The sequence below is a fragment of the Oreochromis niloticus genome, linkage group LG18 (genome assembly GCF_001858045.2).
Source record: "Oreochromis niloticus isolate F11D_XX linkage group LG18, O_niloticus_UMD_NMBU, whole genome shotgun sequence".
In the NCBI taxonomy this organism is placed as follows: domain Eukaryota; kingdom Metazoa; phylum Chordata; class Actinopteri; order Cichliformes; family Cichlidae; genus Oreochromis; species Oreochromis niloticus.
Window position 1 is genome coordinate 79239 of NC_031982.2, and position 19889 is coordinate 99127.

Below are 19889 nucleotides of genomic sequence, written 5' to 3' on the forward strand. Positions count from 1 at the left end.
ATAATGATAATAATACATTTTATTTATAGGTGCCTTTAAGACCCTCAAGGTCACCTTACAATAGCACAGAACAGTAGCAATAATACATTATTTCCCACCTGTGGGACTAATAAAGGCCATCTTATCTTATCTTATCTTATCTTATCTTATAAAAAAAACATAACAAAATAAAATTCAAACATAAGGTAAATAAGAAAAAAAAACAAGCTTGAAAAAGCAAGTATAAAAGCTGAGCAAGGTAAAAATGGACTAAGACAGAATCAGGTGTATGCAATGCTGAATAGATGGGTTTTGAGACGTGATATAAAAGTGGTGAGAGAGTTTGTGGTCCGGAGATCTGGTGGAAGTGCATTCCAAAGTCTCGGGGCAGAAAAACTAAAGGCTCTGAGTCCCATGGTAGTCAGGCGAGCAGCGGAGTGTACGAGGGGGTGAATATGCATGGAGAAGATCAGATAAATATGGAGGAGCGAGGTTATGAAGCGCTTTGAAAGTAAGAAGCAGGATCTTGAAATTGACACAGGGGTGAACTGGAAGCCAATGGAGCTGTTTAAGAACAGGTGTTATATGTTCAGTGGCGGTGTATGGCAGTACTGTTTGGAGTGAGTGAAGGACAAAGGCAGTTAATATTACGGAGATGAAAATAGGAAGACCGAGTGATTTATATGTGCTGTGAAGGAAAGAGTGCTATCGAGGATGACACCAAGACTCTTAACCTGAGGGGAGAGTGTGACAATAGAGTTATCAATGGATAATGACTTGTGGTTGGGACTTTAGTCAGTTTTGATTTGGTGCCTATTAAAATGAATTCTGTTTTAGTGACATTAAGTTTAAGAAAGTTGTGAGTAAACCAGACCTTGATTTCACTTAAACAGTCAGAAATGGATGTGGGTGGGAGAGTAGCTGTGGGTTTGGAGGATAGGATAGCAGGGGTAGGAGATAGATAATAAAAAGTAAAGGACCCAGGACAGAGCCTTGGGGTACACCGGAATTAACTGGAGTAGATCGTGATCTGTGAGTGAGTAATTGAACAAACTGTGAGTGGTCAGAGAGATATGACGTAAAACAGGTGAGTACTGTACCATTGATGGCAATAGATGCTAATCTATGAAGAAGGATGCGGTGGGAGATAGTATCAAAAGCTGCTGTAAGATCAAGGAGAATGAGGATGGTGATGAGTCCAGAGTCAGCTGCAAGCAGAAGATCATTAGTGATTTTTAGTAGGGCTGTTTCTGTACTATGAAATGAACGGAAGACAGACTGAAATTGTTCGTACAAGTTATTTCCAACGAGATGTCTATGAACCTGTGCAGCCACTATCTTTTCAAGAATTTTGTCGAGGATAGGCAAATTTGAAATTGGCCTGAAATAATTTAGATTGGAAGGGTCTGATCCATTCTTTTTCAGTATTGGAGTTATTATTGCAGTTTTAAGAGAAGATGGAACAGAACCAGATATAAGAGAGGAGTGTACGATATTAGCAATCAGTGAGCCAAGACAGGGGAGTGAGAGTTTAACAAGATTAGTCGGCAGTGGATTAAGTTTACATGACTTTAACTTAGTAATTATGGAAGATAGCTGAATAATTGTGGGAAGTTCAAATTTGGATAGAGAAGCAAGGACACCCAGGCCTCCCTCTCCCCAGCCACCTCCTCCAGCTTTTCCAGGGGAACACCAAGGTGTTCCCAGGCAAGTCAAGAGATATAATCTTTCCAGTGTGTCCTGGGTCTGCCCCAGGAGCCTCCTCCTAGTGGGACATGCCAGGAACACCTCACCCAGGAGCAAGCACTCCACCCTTTTCCAGCTGAGGACCATGGCCTTGAACTTGGAGGTGCTTAGAGTTGTGACAAGTTTCTGAGACCAAATAGACGCTTTCTACTACTTGGCTACACCTAGAAATTCTGTCCATAAAAATCATGAACTCAATCGGTGACCGTCCATCCCTGGTGGAGTCCAACACCCACCGGGAATAAGTCCAACTTATTGCCACGGACCAAGCTCTTGCAATGGTTGTAAGGATCAAATGGCTTGCAGCAACGGCCCTGACACCCTATACTGACCCTAAAATGAGATCCGATGGCTCTCTGACCTATTATTTATTTGTATTTGTCCCTAAATACAGGTTCTCATGCAAAAAGCCCAGGGACTTCTAACTCTTCATGACCCATGTCAGGGCTGAGGTATGCAATATGCAGTGGCCAGTGACCAGCAGTGAAAATATCTGACAAAGTCTTAATATGTAGCTAATGTATTCCTCCATGGGCTGGAGGAATTTTAGTTATGTACATTACCACAATGAATAAAACTTCATTTATTTAACTTTCTGTGAACCTTTTGTATTTCCTTTCCTGCAGTCTTCTTTTTATGGTAGACTTGGATATCAATATGCTTACCTCCTGGAGAGTGTTGTTCACTATGTTGGATGTTGTGAAGCAGTTTCTCATCACCATGGATATGAAGATGAGATGACGCTGCATACGGACGTATGCAGCACCACAGCGCTCCCAATTTTCCGTGCACGTTTTTGTGTTTTTGTTTCCTTTTTGTTGCATCTTCCTGAAGTGCGGCAGAAACTGATAAAACATCAGCCTCAGCCTGAACCCGGACTTTACTTTGAGTTGGAATGACAGTATCCACCCAAGATTGCGAGACTACTGGGTGCACCATGGGTATTATTGTTGGGAACAGCAAGTGACGCAGACGGAGCAGGGAGAGAAAATAAAATGCAGAGCTGGCTATCGCTTCCAGCTGTGAAAACAAGAACCCGCTTCCATCCATCATCAACGCCATATCCCTTGCAAACAAAACAAAGGAGCTACAATCATAGCTTTACTACAACCACTTTGTCTAGGAGTGTTGTCTACTAATTGTAACTGAATTCTGGCTAAAAAAATACAAATAAAGGGCTACTCAATTTTATTCTTCTATTCTATTTTGTGATCATCCACCACTGTTGTCTTCCGTGGACATTCAGGTCTTTTTGCGTTGCTGAGTTCAACAGCACTTGCTTTCTTTCTCAGGATGTACCAAACTATAGATTTTGCCACTCCTAATATTGGAGCAGTATTGCAGTTTCTCAGATGGCTTAAGGACGGCTTGTTTCAACTTCATGGAGAGCTTCTTTGACTGCATGATGTCTGTTCACAGCAAAACCATCTTTGCATACACCACACCTCAAATCAGCGCCAGGCCTTTTAAGGTCAGTAAGGTTTGCTGTCCCACCTCTAGCTGTTCACTGTTTGGTTACTTATCCCTGCACAAGCCATATCTGTAGTAGGAAGTAAGAATAAGTAAAAGAAATGCTGTTGCTTCTGACGTACTGAAGTGGACGAAAACTTCATGCCAATTCATCCAAAGTCTGAAACCCCTGGCTATATATGAAACCACCAACCTTCTGATTAGCAGATGACCTGTTCTACCTCCTGAAAGAAGTAACCGTACTGTCTCAGTATAGCTTATGCATTAAAAAAAAATAAATTGGGTGGTTTTTACATTTATAAGAGTCAAACTTGTAATTGGAACAGAAAAATTTCATGTTTCTAAGGTGAATGTAATTATATCATGTAGGAGCTGCATGAAATTCAGAAATGCAGTTTAATCACGTGGAAATCCTTTCCATGATTTTTGTTCATGTTCATTCAAATGGTTATTTTTTTTGAGTGTGGGGATCTAAATAACCAGTTTTCTCTCGTTATTCTTGTTTATTTCTCCTGTTGCTGTATTCAGAAGAAATGTGAGGAGCTCACACACATGCTCACTCTATAGCCTTCTTCCTCCTCTAATAATGTACACAGAATCACAACAGTATGCCCGGTTGCCCCAAGTTGATGTTCTGAGGACCAAATCATTGTGCATTGTCAATGCAACACCATATATATTACACTGTTTAATCCGTCTGTGCATCTTTGTTTGACATAATGTGCTGATTATTGTGTTATTAAAGGCCAAATGAAATAATTTACAATCTTTATTTAAAAAATTGGTCACAATAGTTGTGCTACAATAGTAGCTAAGTGGTAGAAAAGGCAAAAATACATAACACAGAGCCTTCACGTAGCAATAACAGCATTATGAATAAAAAAACAAACAAAAAAACAACCTTCTTTTGGTTTACTATGAAAGTGCAGTTGCTGCTTTGCACAGCTAAAATAAAATGTCAGCTAACAACTCAGTGTTCATTTACTCTCTGTTTTTGTTTTGGGGGGTTTTTAATCTGTAAGAACTACTGTTAGTGCCCTGAATATGTTCCACAGTTCTTTACCAGAGTAGAGTCTTTATTGCCAACACTCAGTGTAGAGACATTTGCTTTAAACAGTTAATTCCTATGTCATACGTATGTCTAATATGTATGACATATGACGTATGTCTAAGTCAGCTTCTGGAAGAGAGTCACAACAATTTCCCCCAGCTGGACAGATTTTACAAAGAGACAAAAGAGCCATTAAAATCCAATAGAGAGAAAGAGAGGGAGACACTCAGAGCTGTTGGAAGCTATCAACAACTCCCTCTCCATCACTTTCTCTCTTTCCTCTTCTCCCATTATCCTACTTCATCACATCATCAGATGACCCCCAGTCAGCTTGAGATGTACGTCAGAATCTGCGTGGAAAGAATTTTTTTTCTCCTTCTTTTCGCCCACTTACTGTTATGATTCAATTCACCCTTTAGAGCAAGGTTGAGAAGAGAAGAGCGTGGGCCTAACCTGTTTCTCCCTGCATTTCTCTCTTTATCTCACTACCTGCTTTCCTTCTGCACAGAGCTGTAAAGCTACCCTTTTTTCCTCTGAAATTAAATCCTGGGTTAGTGCATGCCTATGAAACCTACAATAGACAGACAGAAAGGAACAGCTCAGCAGTGGGATGTGTGAAAGAGGTGGGGACGGAAACAACCAGCTGACTGTAAAAGAAGCATGAATCATATCTTTAACACCTATCTTCTGTCATATTCCTCATAAACTTTCAATTTTGATGTAGCTTTGAACTTCTGCAGGTTTTCCTGAACATGTCTACATGCCTACATACATTGAGTTGTTACCGTGTGATTGGGTGATTAGATAGAGAAGGTTAAATAGATGCACCTAACACTCACTGTTATGATTTACACTAGAGCAAGTATTAATTGTGCAAAGGGTTTATCAGGGATTACATGTTATTCACACCCTAAAGGAATGTACATACATTGAAAAGATTCACTGATAATGTGGAAGATGTTGGTGGAAGAAAAATGTCTCTATGTTGTGACACTGTACAGTATTTTCGTGATTGTATGTAAACCAAAGAAACAAACAAAAATATTAAGTGTGCATATAGCATCACCTATACAGTTTCTGTGGTTTCATACTGTAAAAATTACACTTTGAATCTTTTCGGGGTGATTGTTCAATTTCACACTTAGTAATTTCACTCACATCACTAACTAATGACAACTACATTATCATCCTTCCGGCACACAAGGGTAGGTGCATGGTTTGCTCTTCACTTGTATCCCAGTCACTGAAGCGTTGGAGGTAGTCTGTAAGAGATTACAGGATGACACCAACCTCAGCAACAGGACCACCCTCAGCATCGACCAAGTGTGTTTGCTTTTGGAACTGTGTCTTCATTCCACCTACTTCACATACAAGGGTCAGTTCTACAGGCAGAAACATGGGTGTGCCATGGGCTCCCCAGTTTCACCCATCGTGGCCAATTTGTACATGGAAGAAGTGGAAAAGAGGGCTTTGCTATCCTACCCTGGAACACCACCAAGCCATTGGTTCAGATGTGTGGATGACACCTGGGTGAAAATCAATTTTCAGGACGTACTACATTTCATGGATCACATTAACTCGGTGGACCGACACATCAAATTCACCAGGGAGGATATGAAAAGTGGCAGGTTAGCCTTCTTAGACTGTGAGATTTCCATCAGTAATGGGGGACATCTAAAAGCTGACGTGTACCGTAAACCTACACATACGGATCAGTATCTAAGGTTTGACTCTCATCATCCACTGGAGCACAAACTGGGTGTCATCAGGGTGAACACAGAGCGAACACCATCCCCACTGACACAGCGGCCAGGCAAGCAGAAGAACAGCACATCAAGAAGGCCCTGAGTAAATGTGGTTATCCCAGCTGGACTTTTGTCAAAGCTGGGAAGGCTCCTAAAGAAAGCTCCAGCTGATCCAGATAAGAACGACAACCGCTGCCTAAGCGAAAACCTGTAGTGATCCCATATGTGTCAGGAGTATCGGAGCAGCTGAGACGCATCTTTTCTAAACACCGGGTCTCTGTGGCTTTTAAACCCCAAAACACTCTGTGCCAAAAAATGGTCCATCCCAAGGATCAGGTCCTCCAACACAAACAGAGTAACATAGTGTACGCTGTTAAGTGCAGGAGGATTGGCAGGATTTATACATCGTGGAAACTAAACAAGTTCTGGCTAAGAAGATGACACAACACAGCAGAGCCACCTCGTCAGGCCAGGACTCTGCAGTCTATTTACACCTACAGGCCAGTGGACACTTTCAATGATGAGGATGTACACATCCTGGACAGGGAGGAACGCTGGTTTGAGGGCGCAGTCAAGGAGGACATTTACATGAAAAGGGAAACACCATCTCTGAATGGAGGAGGGGGCCTAAGGGTACATCTGTCACCATCTTACAATGCTGTGATTGCAGCCATTCCCCAACTCTCTGTGAATGGGACTCATGGCCAATGATCAATAGTTTGTGATCAGTGGTTGTTGATCAGTGGTCATGACAACTGGCATATTCACTAGCTGGGCCCACATTCTCATTTTAGGTTTGACAGTGTTTTCAACAAAACATCTAACACAGGACAGCTTTGATGTAAGAAAGGGAGGAAGTATCTAAAAATCACTGGACCAAGTAATCCAGACCCAGCTTTATCATGATGGTCTCCCTCACTCATTTTCCCCCAGGGTGGATGTAGCTCAGTGATTCCTGAGATTAGGGACAAAACAGGTTTTAATTTTCGAAAATATATTTTTTGATTTTTCAAAAACATATTTACATATAATTGTTACACAAAGTTTTGGCTGTCTCACCATGTTTTGGTACAATCTCCCAGGTGTAACATTTTTTAATAATTTATGTTTTTGCTGGAGAAGTGCAAGGTTTTTGTCAACACCGTCAGACACAAAGAAATGCAAAGATATATATTTTAAATTAAGTTGTTTCAGCTATTTTGACTATTAGCAGCTTCTCTGTTCTACTGTTTATGCACATATGTTTTCAAACTAATTATACCACGTTTAAAAGTAAGATGGTTTTGGCTTTTTATTATTAGAGTTACAGTCATACATATTTTCAGAAGCTTGTATTTAATCTCTATAAGAAACAATCATATTTAGCAGCGTGCAAATTACACATTTATTGAGAAAATTACGTATTTTTATTGGAAGATCATGAGAGAGGAAAATATATGGTTCTCCAAAAGAGAAATATAAACAAAAACTCCATATTATGGAGTTGACAAGGTGCTGACGGTGGTGACACACTAGTAGAAAACAAGATATTATTTCTTTCAAAATGACCATCAAACCTTAACAACTTATGTAATATTACAAAGACACATCATAACAATTCTGTTTTTGCTCATGTCAAGTTCTACATCTTAATAGTTCACCAGCAAGTAGCTGCCTGCTCCTCCTTGATTCCTAAAGTTCTCTGTGGTTGCGTGATCCTGCTGTGCTTTCTCTCCTCATGTTTCTCTGTGCTTGTTTCCAAAACCTTCTCTTCTGCCTTTTTTCTCTTTCTTTCAGATCACTGATGTTCTTTATTTTTCCCTCTTTCACTCTGTTTCTCCATCTTTCCCTTTCCTTTATGAGAAACTCTTTCTTCAACTCGGGCTGGCTGTTAATTTTTTTCCTCCTTCTCTTTCGTTCCTCTGCTGACAGCTTCCCCTTTGCCATTCTAGCCTGAAATGTGCCATTTTGTAATTACTATAATTTTTCTGAACCATATGCATTTATACAGATTAAGGATGAATATTCACAACACAATTATGTATTAGGCAATAGAGATGCTATCCGGTCTTTAAGTCTGATGTCATTAGCCGTTTCCAGGTCCAAACTCTGCTGCAGAGCCCAAAGTCAAAGGAACTCTGCGGCATCGCTGAGAGTTACTAACTGTCTAAATTCTTTCATCTTTAATAAAATGACCAGTGTGGCTGAGATAGAAGTTAGCTTGCTGGTTTCCACCTAAATTCCAACACAGAAAACTAAACAGCAGTGACGTTTGTAGGGTTACTGAAGTTGGACTAACATCATATAATGATGTGCTAGGTGATCGCTAGCTACACAGCTATGTTAGCATAACATAAACACAGTGAAGCTGGAGGATGAACGCTAACTTTTTTTCCACTTGATAAAAGTTAATGCAAGGGTTTCTGATGGTTAGGCCAACAGGGATCACTGACTGTTTTTAGGGGCTTGTTCAGAAAAAGAGAACAAGATAAAAACCATTAAAACATTTTAACAGCACAACAGGCTTAATAAACACAGAGTAGTTTGGGCCCGGAAGCAGGATTCATACATCATCACTTAAAGACCAGCTCTCGGGGCAGAGATAGCTCAGTAGATGCCACACAATCGGAAGGTTGGGCGTTCAAATCCAACGAACAGCGGCTATCCTGGATTTGTAGCTGCCCACTGCATCACTGAGTGAACGTACATAAACAATGAGATTCAAGATAAGGCAAATATTCAACACATCTGTAAAGCAGAAATATCAGTAAAATACAAAGGAAGTAAAATGACTGAAATATTAATAAAAATAACTTAATATAATTGATGAATAGCAGACTTTTGTGGCATTTGTCAACACCATTAGAAAAAGGGTCAACACCGTCAGACAAAAATCCTGATGGTGTTGACAAAATACCCTACTTTCTCTCATAACACATGTTTTTCTGACAGACGCCATCTTGTTTTTCATCAGATGCTTATGGCCTCTACAATCTTACCTACATTAAGCTCTTTTTACAAAAAAACCAATTAAACCTTGCATTACATCGACTGTGGTGTTGACGCACTATGGTTGTGACACAGTTTTATCAGAAAGGTATGCCATAAATGAATAAAAATTAAAAAACATATCACAGCAGCGACCTCATGGCATGTGTATCAAACAGGAAGTGGAAAAGGGGTCCTCAGAGTGTAAGCTACCCACAATAATTCCTGATTTTTTTGTACTTTAAAAAAATCTGATGGTGTTGACAAAAACTCTGGACACAATTTTAATCAGTTAAAAAATATGTACAAATAAATTTTCAATTGCATATTTTGATATTATATAAGGTATTGACTTAAATACTTAGTGACGAGAGCCATGATGTTTGGCTGATGTTTGATGATTTTACATTACTTTTCTTTTTTTTTCTGTATTTTAATATTATCACACCTGCTTCTGGACAATGGATTTTTAAGGTACTGGTAATGTATTGTACCATTTAAAATAAATATATATGTATAAAAATGCAAAATCATAATGTTGTTGTATAAACATTGCCTTGGTTTGTCTTTTAGTCAGTTGGGTTAACACTTGTATTCATATTTTTAACCCCAAAATTGGGTTTTATCTGGCGGACATGTTTTGTCCCTTACCTCAAGAATCACTGAGCTGTCAATAATAATATGAAATCTGGGTCCTGTTGTTAAAAGAAAAGAGCAAATTATATTTTATAAAATATTTTGTTTGCTGTTCTTTGCTGTCTATCACACCAGGTAAGACCCCAGGTGCAGGCTGTGTAAAGATGCCCCTGAAACAATCCAGCACATAACAGCAGGGTGCAAGATGCTAGCAGGCAGGACATATATGGAACGTCATAACCAAGTGGCCGGCATAGTATACAGAAACATCTGTGCTGAATACGGCCTTGAAGTCCCGAGGTCAAAATGGGAGACGCCCCCAAGGGTGGTGGAGAATGACCGAGCTAAGATCCTGTGGGACTTCCAGATGCAGACGGACAAAATGGTGGTGGCTAACCAACCGGACATAGTGGTGGTAGACAAGCAGAAGAAGACGACCATAGTGATCGATGTAGCGGTTCCCAATGACAGCAACATCAGGAAGAAGGAACACGAGAAGCTGGAGAAATACCAAGGGCTCAGAGAAGAGCTCGAGAGGATGTGGAGGGTGAAGGTAACGGTGGTCCCCGTGGTAATCGGAGCACTAGGTGCGGTGACTCCCAAACTAGGCGAGTGGCTCCAGCAGATCCCGGGAACAACATCGGAGATCTCTGTCCAGAAGAGCGCAGTCCTGGGAACAGCTAAGATACTGCGCAGGACCGTCAAGCTCCCAGGCCTCTGGTAGAGGACCCGAGCTTGAAGGATAGACCGCTTGTAGGGGCGAGTGGGGAATAATATATATATATATATATATATGTATATATATATACAGGGGTGCACATAAGTGGTCCGCAGGTGCGCATTCGCTGTCAAAATAAAAGACACGTACCACGCACCAGATAAGAAGTTCCAACGTGCGTTTGCGTACATAAGATTTTCTGGAGGAGGACAGACATTTGTTTAGAACTCTTAAAGATGTTGAAGAAGCTCCTTTAAGCAATTACTTTGGTGTTCCTCCACCTCCAAAGAAATGTCAGAAGGAGTCTGAACCGCAAAAGAAGCGCGTATTCTCGGAAAAGTGGTTGCAGGAGGTGAGCTGGCTTCAAACAAATGATGAACACACAGAGATGTGGTGCAGAATATGCCGTGAAAATCCCACTCTAGCGGACAAAAACAGCGCCTTTTATATGTACGCAAACGCACGCTGCAACTTCTTATCTGGTGTGCGTCTTTTATTTTGACAGCGAATGCGCACCTGCGGACCACTTATGTGCACCCCTGTATATATACATACACATATATGTATAATGAAACCAATTACATAATTAGAAAATTCATTAGATTTTTTTGTCTTTCTTAACAGAACAGCTGCAGGTTTTGCTGACTGTACATCATATGGTAGTTTAGCCTCTGTACTTTATCAACTGGAGTTATTGCAAATTTACTCCAGTATTAAAACAAATAAGTGTATTCAGCATAAAGAGTGGACATATAAGATGATGCTGTCACTAGCTGATGCTGAAGTCTGAATTTGAATCAGCTCCTGTGATCACAAAGAGAAAAGAGTCATTACAAACTGTCAAATGTTTACTCCTCAAAGCTGACAGAATTCAGGTTTGCAAGTTTTCTTAACTTTTTCCAGTCTATAGCTAACATGTGGCCTGTTTGTTAAGTGAAGAAAAAACTTATATAGTATAATGTTTTACCTTGGAGCAATTGGTGCTTTTTAATAGCAAAGTTGCTAAGATGACATGAACCAGGAACAGGTTTCTTGTCCTGATTCTGAATCGTGGTCACCTGCAGGAAAAAAGAGAAAAACATACTGTTCTTCAATCAAAACATTAAACAATTTTAACCTAACACATCAAATATCATGACTTGGTCTCAGAATATAAATATTATGTTCTATTATGTACTTTTATAAAGAATAGTGTTACTCGTCACTTATTAGTCTTATGATCTCTGCATAAGTGTCCAGCCTATTGCTCTTACAGTATAATATTCATAATAAAAGTACAATAACAATAGCATTAGGTAGTGACTGAGCAGCTGCCTGCTGCAGTCAGAGCAGCAGAGCTAATGTCTGAACTAGAGCACTGACTTTTAATTAGCATTCTCAGCTCAACAAAGTGATTTCTCTAGTCAGGGTAAATTCATTCATGTACAAAGCTACCAAACACTGTTGTTTTCCCTTGCTGACGCTAAAGACATGAATTTATTGATTAGCTCAAAACACAAATTTAACTTACCAAAATAAAATCACGATGCCTTAGGTTCTTCTGTCAGTTAGTCCCGTTTATTGTAGAACACCTAACACTGTCAGTTTGAAACAGATAGCTGTGGTTATGGTTCTAGCTGCAGTCCTGGACCAGAGATGCGCAAGCTTGTCGTGACTGCAGCTGACAATCAAAGCTGTCATGATGACGTTGCATCCCAATTTTACAGTTGATAATTAAAATTTAACTGATGAGAACTTAGACCCCTTGAACCCAAATTAGCAAGATGAGAACTACTAATAATGGCAGAATGCATCTTTCAGGAAATTTGATCTGATTAGAACTTTTTGGTCTTATTTTGACACCGGTCCCAGAGGGTGATAGAGACGTTTTGGCTTCACTGTTAGATCTTCCATATACTGTCATTGTGTAGAATTAAATGTTATTAATAGTTAGTATTAGACATTGAGTTTTGGTTCATGCCTACTCACCTCCTTTAAATCCCCATCCTTGTAGAGTTGATGCTAATTGGAAGGGACTAACATCTCAGTATAAGTGGTCTCACATTAACTCCAGTTGCCTAGGACGATGGAAACAACAACAGACAAACACCACAAAAACACACCAACATAAACACACCATCACTATACTTACATGTTACATGTGTGCAAAAAATACCTAAGAGACATATAATACATAAAATCCTCAGAAGTCCAGTGAGTCACTTTCAGCTTTGTATGTACCTATACAGAGTGTATGTGCCCTTTTGAAACAACAAAATTGTTTATTCAATATTCAATATTTTCCATCCATTCATCTTCTTCCACTTATCTGGGGTGAGGTTGCGGGGGCAGCAGTCTAACCAGAAAATCCCAGGCCTCCCCCTCCCCAGCCACCTCCTCCAGCTTGTCTGGGGGAAGGCCGAGAGATATAATCTGTCCAGTGTGTCCTGGGTCTACCCCGGGGCCTTCTCCCGGTGGGAAATGCTGGAACACCTCACCCAGGAGGCATCCTTTTCAGATGCCCGAACCACCTCAACTGGCTCCTTTCAATGTGGAGGAGCAGCGGCTCTACTCTGAGCCCCTCCCAGATGGCTGAACTTCTCACCCTATCTCTAAGGGAGAGGCCAGCCACCCTTTGGAGGAAGCCCATTTCTGCTGCTTGTATCCGCGAACTTGTCCTTTAGGTTACTACCCACAGCTCGTGGCCATAGGCGAGGGTAGGGACGTAGATTGACCGGTAAATTGAGAGCTTCCCTTTTACACTCAGCTCTCCCTTTACCACAACGGACAGGTACAGCAGCCGCATCGCTGCAGCCGCAGCACCAGCCCATCTGTCGATCTCCCGCTCCCTTCTCCCGTCACTCGTGAACAAGACCCAGAGATACTTAAACTCCTCCACTTGGGGCAGGAACTCGTCCCTGACCCGGAGTGGGCACTCCACCCTTTTCCGGCTGAGGACCATGGCCTCAGATTTGGAGGTGATGAAAACTGTTACAATGTATTTTACAAGGAACTACAAAAGTGCATTTTCAAATATTTCAGTTGATGATAGGACTGTTCCATTGTTCACAATAATAATGTTATATGTTTTTACATGATGTAACATTCTCATATCATCATTGTGGATGTAAGTGCTCTCAGCACAGCTGAAGCATAAGTCACAAAATTTCCACTAGGCCTTCAAGGCTTTGGCTTCAACACCATCTGCAACGGTGGCTGATGACAACCCTTCTGACACTGACATCGGTATAAAGTGCTTTAGAACTCCAGCATAAATGGAATGTTATTTGCTGACCGAACATTTCTGTCAAATAATATGAGCAGTTTACAGTAGTATTCATTTCATGAAAGTAATTTGTTTTTGTTTTTTTAGTAATCACTGTCACTTACGGTGCACATTATTGACTATAGGAATACAGGAATTATTAGGTAACAGAAAACTTCTAAGAACTGTTGGGAATCATCATTGAATTTTAATGTCTCTATATTCTCTGTGTGACCATGATCTTCCATGTGATTAGTCAATTTTCAGAGGTTGTGTTTAGAGCAGTGTGAGGTGAGCAGTCTGACCTGGACAATGCATATTTTTTTCTCTCCTAACATTCATTGGATTGTGCTCAGAAAATTCATTTCCAAGGGCCAGACTATTAAAGTGGAGTTGTGCTGTGATAGCCTCAGGGGTCTGAGTAGGAACATTAAGAGGAACAAATATAGAAACAACCTGTGCTCTTCATCAATGTACTATCTTCCACATAATTTAAAGTTAGATTCACCTCCATTCAGCTTAGTTCAACTCCCATTGTAGAGGCCCAAATTCAAGAGGACACGACAGGATTTCTAGTAAGAGATCAAAAATAGCAGCCATGCAGGAAATGTTGTAGAGGTGCACATAAATAAATTATCAGCCAATTTTAAATCAAGTTTTGAACTTTATTAACTTGTTCTCATAACAGTTTGAGAATTAGTAATAAATGAAAGCACAAGTGTGCATTATATGTATAAAATAGATGAGTTCAGGTCTTAATAAAGACAAGCTTTACAACAGGGAATGGACAGTGAAGTGGAACGGGTCAGCAGCACATTTTGTTACTACTTCTAGAATAAACATTTATTGTTAGACCAAGGTATTAGATGTTGAAGATATTCCCACTAAACATTGGATATCAGATAGACATGCAGATCATGTCTATGTTTGGTTGTTGGTGACCAATTCTGGACATCTATATGATGTCCAAACTAGGCCTGCAGATTGGATGTCCAGCCATGACCCAACTTGGATTGGAGCAATATGTTGTTCAACATTTGACCTTTAGACTAGGTAATCTTTTTTTTTACTGACCTGGACTGAGAGAAGTTGTTGAAATTACAAGAAGTTTGTGCAAATGTGCTTGTATGAACTGGACTATCTGCTATGTGCTGCAAACTGCCTGTGACAAGCTGGGGACATTTCTACTTGAAAACCACTGTGCAGCTGCTTACTTTTGTTTTAGCGTCAAGACCCCACGCCATCTTGGAGATGTCCACTGATCACTCTGCATCCTTTCACACATAACTGCTTCCCATGTCTCCCTTTGAAAACATGAGACCACAGCAGTATAAAAATGATGTATAAAATGAGTTTAAGTTTGATGCTGAAAGGAAGTCCACAATGACCACAGCATGACTGAAGCTCCAGCCCCAGTCCACCTGTCCATTTCCTGCTCCCCTTGCCCCTCACTCAAGAACAAGACCCCGCATGCATGTTTATATTTTCATTCTGAGGCTGTAATAACAAATACTGTGGGTTACGTAGTATTTAGAACTTTATTCTCTATAATTTAGAGCACTAAAGTTCAGTACAAGTATACAGTCCATCCATCCATTCTCTTTCGCTTATCCAAATCAGGGTCTATCCCAGCTACCATTGGGCAACAGGGAGGATATACCATTGGGCCGGCTGCCAGTCTGCTGACCCCTGACCCTGAATTTAAATAAAGTGGAAAGGTATGTGTAGTGTTAGGATCTGGGATGCTGGGACTCAGTTCTTTTTCTGTTTTCCTTTTTTAGAACAGGTGGGCCGCTGGACATGGCTGCGGTGCTTGCAGAATCCCTGACACACCTGTGGATCATCCAGTGTCATCAGGCTGGTGTATTTATGGAGCGGCGTGGCAGCCCCTCATTGCCTGATTGTTGTCTCAGCCCTAGTGGTAACAAGTTGCTTCCATGCTTTGTTTGTGTTTGCATGATGATAAGGTATACACTGACATTTTTTTCCATCTGCTTCCTGTCAGTACACCAACCAGCCCATTGGGATCCCACCATTCCTCCAGAAGGACCAGTGCCAAGATCATCTTCCCTCCTCGCCAGCCAACCTTGCCCACGTTCTACTCTCGCTCCACGCTACTTACCTGCACTCATGCCTACCCACCTGAGCTCCTGTTCGTCCTTCGTCTGGCCTCAGCCACCTGTACCCAAACTCCCACCCATGTAACAAGTAAGCTCTTAGTTTCACTAATCCTCCCTTTACGTTTCACTTACTGTGTTCCCTTTACGCATCAGCAGTTCACTGACCCTCGTCTCCCTGTCTCCCTAGATTGCCCAAGTATCTCCGTCTGCTTGCTCCTTTGGTTGGATTTGTGTAAATAGATCTATGACAATAAACTTTTTCACTGTGATTCGTGTGTGTCTGTGTGATCCGCTCCATGAGTGTATTTCTCATTACACATGACACTGAGGCAGTAAAGACTTCGAAAGCATAAATTCTAATTAATCACAATTTTTCACAAGGCAGTTTGTCTTTGGGTTTTTCTCCATTAGACATCAGCCTTAAAAGTAGCTGCTTGTGTGCTTATAACACACATGAGCAGCAGTTGCCTAATTGTCTACAAATAAGAAATGTCTTTTTCCTCTGTTTGACTGATTAATTTGTTAACAGCTCAGATTTGTCTCACAGCTGATGATAGAAAATCGCACCCTGAGGGCCTATTAAGCTTTTTTTTTTCCCTCTGGTGGAAACTTGATTAAGATGTTGCCTAGAAACAGGCTCCTCAAAACATGGCGCTTGCTGAACCAAGAGTTTGAATGGAAGTCCTGTTTAGCCTATATGTGCTAAATGCTACATGTTGTGAGATGAAAATATCAAAGTGCTACTACTCTTCAATCAGCTAACTGCAAACAAGATACATCATGCACAACTTATTTATATATAAAACCTGCCTGGTTGTATTGTATGTACAAATACAACCTACAGTGCAAGTTATGATAAACATAAATGACCACCATATAATAACCAGCAAACGCCTACTGGCAATCATCATCACACTTCCTGTTTTTCATTGCCTGCATAACTGTTTGGCCTTCCCGATGAGTATCAGTGTGAGATTTCTGGAAATATAGAGATATATGTAACTGTTTTTTTGTGTGTGTGTGTGTTTTCTGCACGCACTAATTAATTTCAAAGCAGTTTCATTTATCTATAGGCATTTGTATAGCACATAGCTGCACATTATCATAAAAAAATTGATTGCATACTTCATATAGAACACCTGTTCAGCAAAAACACACTGAAAATAACTTAAACACAAGTTTAAATGATAATGCAATCCTTTTAAAAAATCAAAAGTCCAATTGAAATGAGAGCTCTGACAACTCTAGAAAAACCTAGTTTAAAAAACAATCCCTCCATAGAGCTGGGCCTTCTTACTACCCATCAGTGATCAGGAACAAGAAACTCCAGGTTTCTCTTCAGCGCTGTAGTCAGCCTGACAAAGAGTCAGAGCTGTGTTTAGCCTACTGTGTAGTATGACTGTGTACAACAGACATATTTAGCAGTTTTACTGGGGTTTTTTAATGTTGTAATTTTAACATGTTTGTCTGGAACAGGTCTGACTTGTAAATGAGATATTGGGTCTCAATGGGACTACCTGTATAAATAAAGGTTAAATAAAATAAATAAATACACTCTTTCTCTCAGATCGAGCTTGAGTTTCTTTTCTTCTACAGAAAATGGGATAACTCGAACGAAAATTTTAAAATTCAAACCATAGGTGCATCTACTAAAAATTTCAGGCAACTCTTAATTTCAGTGGCATCGAACTTCAAGGTCAAAGTAAGAGGTCAAGTTTTCTGAAAATCTTGTGAATGCAATAAGTCAAGAAGTAAGAAGGATTTTCAAATTTGCACCACACGCAGATCTACTAAGACGCTGAGGAGTAGTGTTTTTTTTTATTAACAGGCTTTTAAGGCAGTGGTACATGAACAATCTTGACTAATATACAATGAGTTCTAACATTCCTTTTATCTAAAGGATTCTTGAAAGAGTAGTCGTCAAACAGTTAGCTGATTATTTGCAATGACATTCTTTATTTAAAGAGTTTCAGTCAGGGTTTAAAGTGAATCACTGAAACAGCACTAGTGAAGGTTATGAAAGATCTTCTTATGGCCTCTGACACTCATCTCTGTGCTTGTTCTGTCCTCAGTGCAGTATTCGATACTGTTGAACATAGTATTTAATTTCAGAAATAAGAAATGTTAGGTTCACTTTTGACAGAGAAAAGACAAATATGCTCAAAGTGCATTTTCTTGAAATTATTAAGCAGCTGAAGGTTCAAGTTTACAAAACGGCTGTCGTGTCTCTCAGCCTCGCTTAGGAAACTCAAACAAACGAATAGCACCACACCCAGACAGTAATGCTTTTTATTATGTGTGATAAACAGGATACTAAGGTGACTTGTCAAAAGTTGGAGGAAAGCCACAGTTCTCCTTATTTGGCTGAAAACCAGCACTTCGGCTCACGTTTGTTCTTCTGCAACTTTCTGGGCATCTCCTTACGTGGAGATAAATCCCAACAGAACACACCATTGGTATTAAAGGAATTGCACTGCAGTGATTTGAATTAGGGATATTCCTTGTGACTAATTTCTTAGTCGACTAAACAAGGAAAAAAATAACTAACCAACTAGTCTAAAACTAAGAAACACTAAGATATCAATGTAAATTGAGAGCTGTTTAATGTCAAAAACTCGGATTCTTCAATAATGAATCATTATGCTTAACTGTGCTGCACCTCGCATTGTGCATTATCTTCATTAGACAACAAAGACGAAAAACACTTAAAATAAACCAATGTAAAAATTGGATATGCAAATATGTTACTGCAAAAGATGTTCACAATATGACAAATTAACATCTGAAAAATGAATAAACTGCAAACGAAAATAATAGTGGATTGTGCTGTGCATTATTAAGGATGCATGCTGTTTGAAAATTCATAACAAGCACTTCAAAAGAAGTTAAAATCTAAAATTTAAAAATGATAACTCATCATCCATTTTCTTCTGCCTAGCTGAAGTTGGATTACGGGGGCAGCAGCCTAAGCAGAGAAGCCCAGACCTCACTCTCATTCCAGCTTATCAGGGAAAATGTCAAGCTTCCTCCCAGTAAAACATGCCTGGTCAGAACACGCTACCCAGCCTGCCTTAGCTGCTTCCATTCAATGTGGAGGAGCAACAGCTCTACTCTGTGCCCTCTGTGCTATCAGCCTGTGGCACTGCTGAGGTGTTACAGAAGACCATAAGATAAGATAAGATAAGATAAGATAAGATAAGACGTGGGAAATTTGATTTGTTACAGCAGTGGACAGTGCAAAGTTACATAGAAAAATTAGAAAAAGACAAGACAAAAAAACACTGGAATAAGATATCAATAAGATACATGATGCTTCAATAGCGGCCTTAAGCTCTTCTGCATTGTTTGGTCTCGTGTCGCTCATCTCACAATTTTCAGTAGGGTCATGCTTTAAACCAACCATGCAAAGTTTCAAAGAGACACACTAAATTCTGTTCTCTTACTACTATCACCTTCATCTGCTTTCATCTCCTTTTAAGCACTTACATTTACAAGGGATGGCTGTCGCTCAGGTGGTAGAGCAGGCCACCTAGTAACCGATCCCCTTCAGCTCCAGTCTGCATGTCAAATATTCTTGGGAAAGATACTAACCCCAAGTTGCTGTCCGAAGTATCCATCAGAGTATGAATGTGTGTGAAGCCTGTGTCAAGTTGTTTAAAGCGCTTTGAGTGCTCAGTTAGAGTAGAAAAGTGTTATATAAGAACCAGTCCACTCTGCATAAAGACTCGAGCAACCAGGAATCAAATCACAAACCTTCCAATTAGTAGATGACCAGCTCTACCTCCTGAGCTACAGCCACCCACCCACAACAAACTCTTACATCTATACTTCTTTAATAATACCACACACAACAAAACCACAGCTCTAGTGATGACAGCCACCCTCTTGTTGTTGAGGGTGTAGTTGTTGCCATGCCACCTGGCTGCTGGTTATTACTTGAAAGGCCCTATAAGGTCTGTGGTTTTCAAAGGAATTCACTATTGTGTAGAGCTCTGTAGTCTGATAGTGCTTCTGGAGTGTGTCAGATGATTCTGGAAACTGAACTGACTTTCACACACTTTTTGTAGATTAAACTCACGGGCAACTGGAACAACACGAAAACTGGGAAAAATCTTAAAGAAGGAAACACACGAAGCACGTGGAATATCAAATGTGTATTAATGGTATTAAGACTGCAGCTACATGGTGGGATGAAAGGAAAGACTCCTTCCTA

General features: G+C 40.2%; 1 protein-coding gene across 1 annotated transcript in view; it reads right to left on the minus strand.

The window, feature by feature from the left end:
* LOC100712584 (disks large-associated protein 1) overlaps window positions 1–19889 on the minus strand; it is a gene marked incomplete at its 3' end in the record, with an annotated part of 114863 nt that overhangs the window by 57569 nt on the left and 37405 nt on the right. The window contains exons 2-3 of the mRNA XM_025900418.1: window positions 12281–12369; window positions 11280–11889 (exon numbers count right to left, since the gene is read on the minus strand). The remainder of the gene's footprint in view (window positions 1–11279; window positions 11890–12280; window positions 12370–19889) is intronic.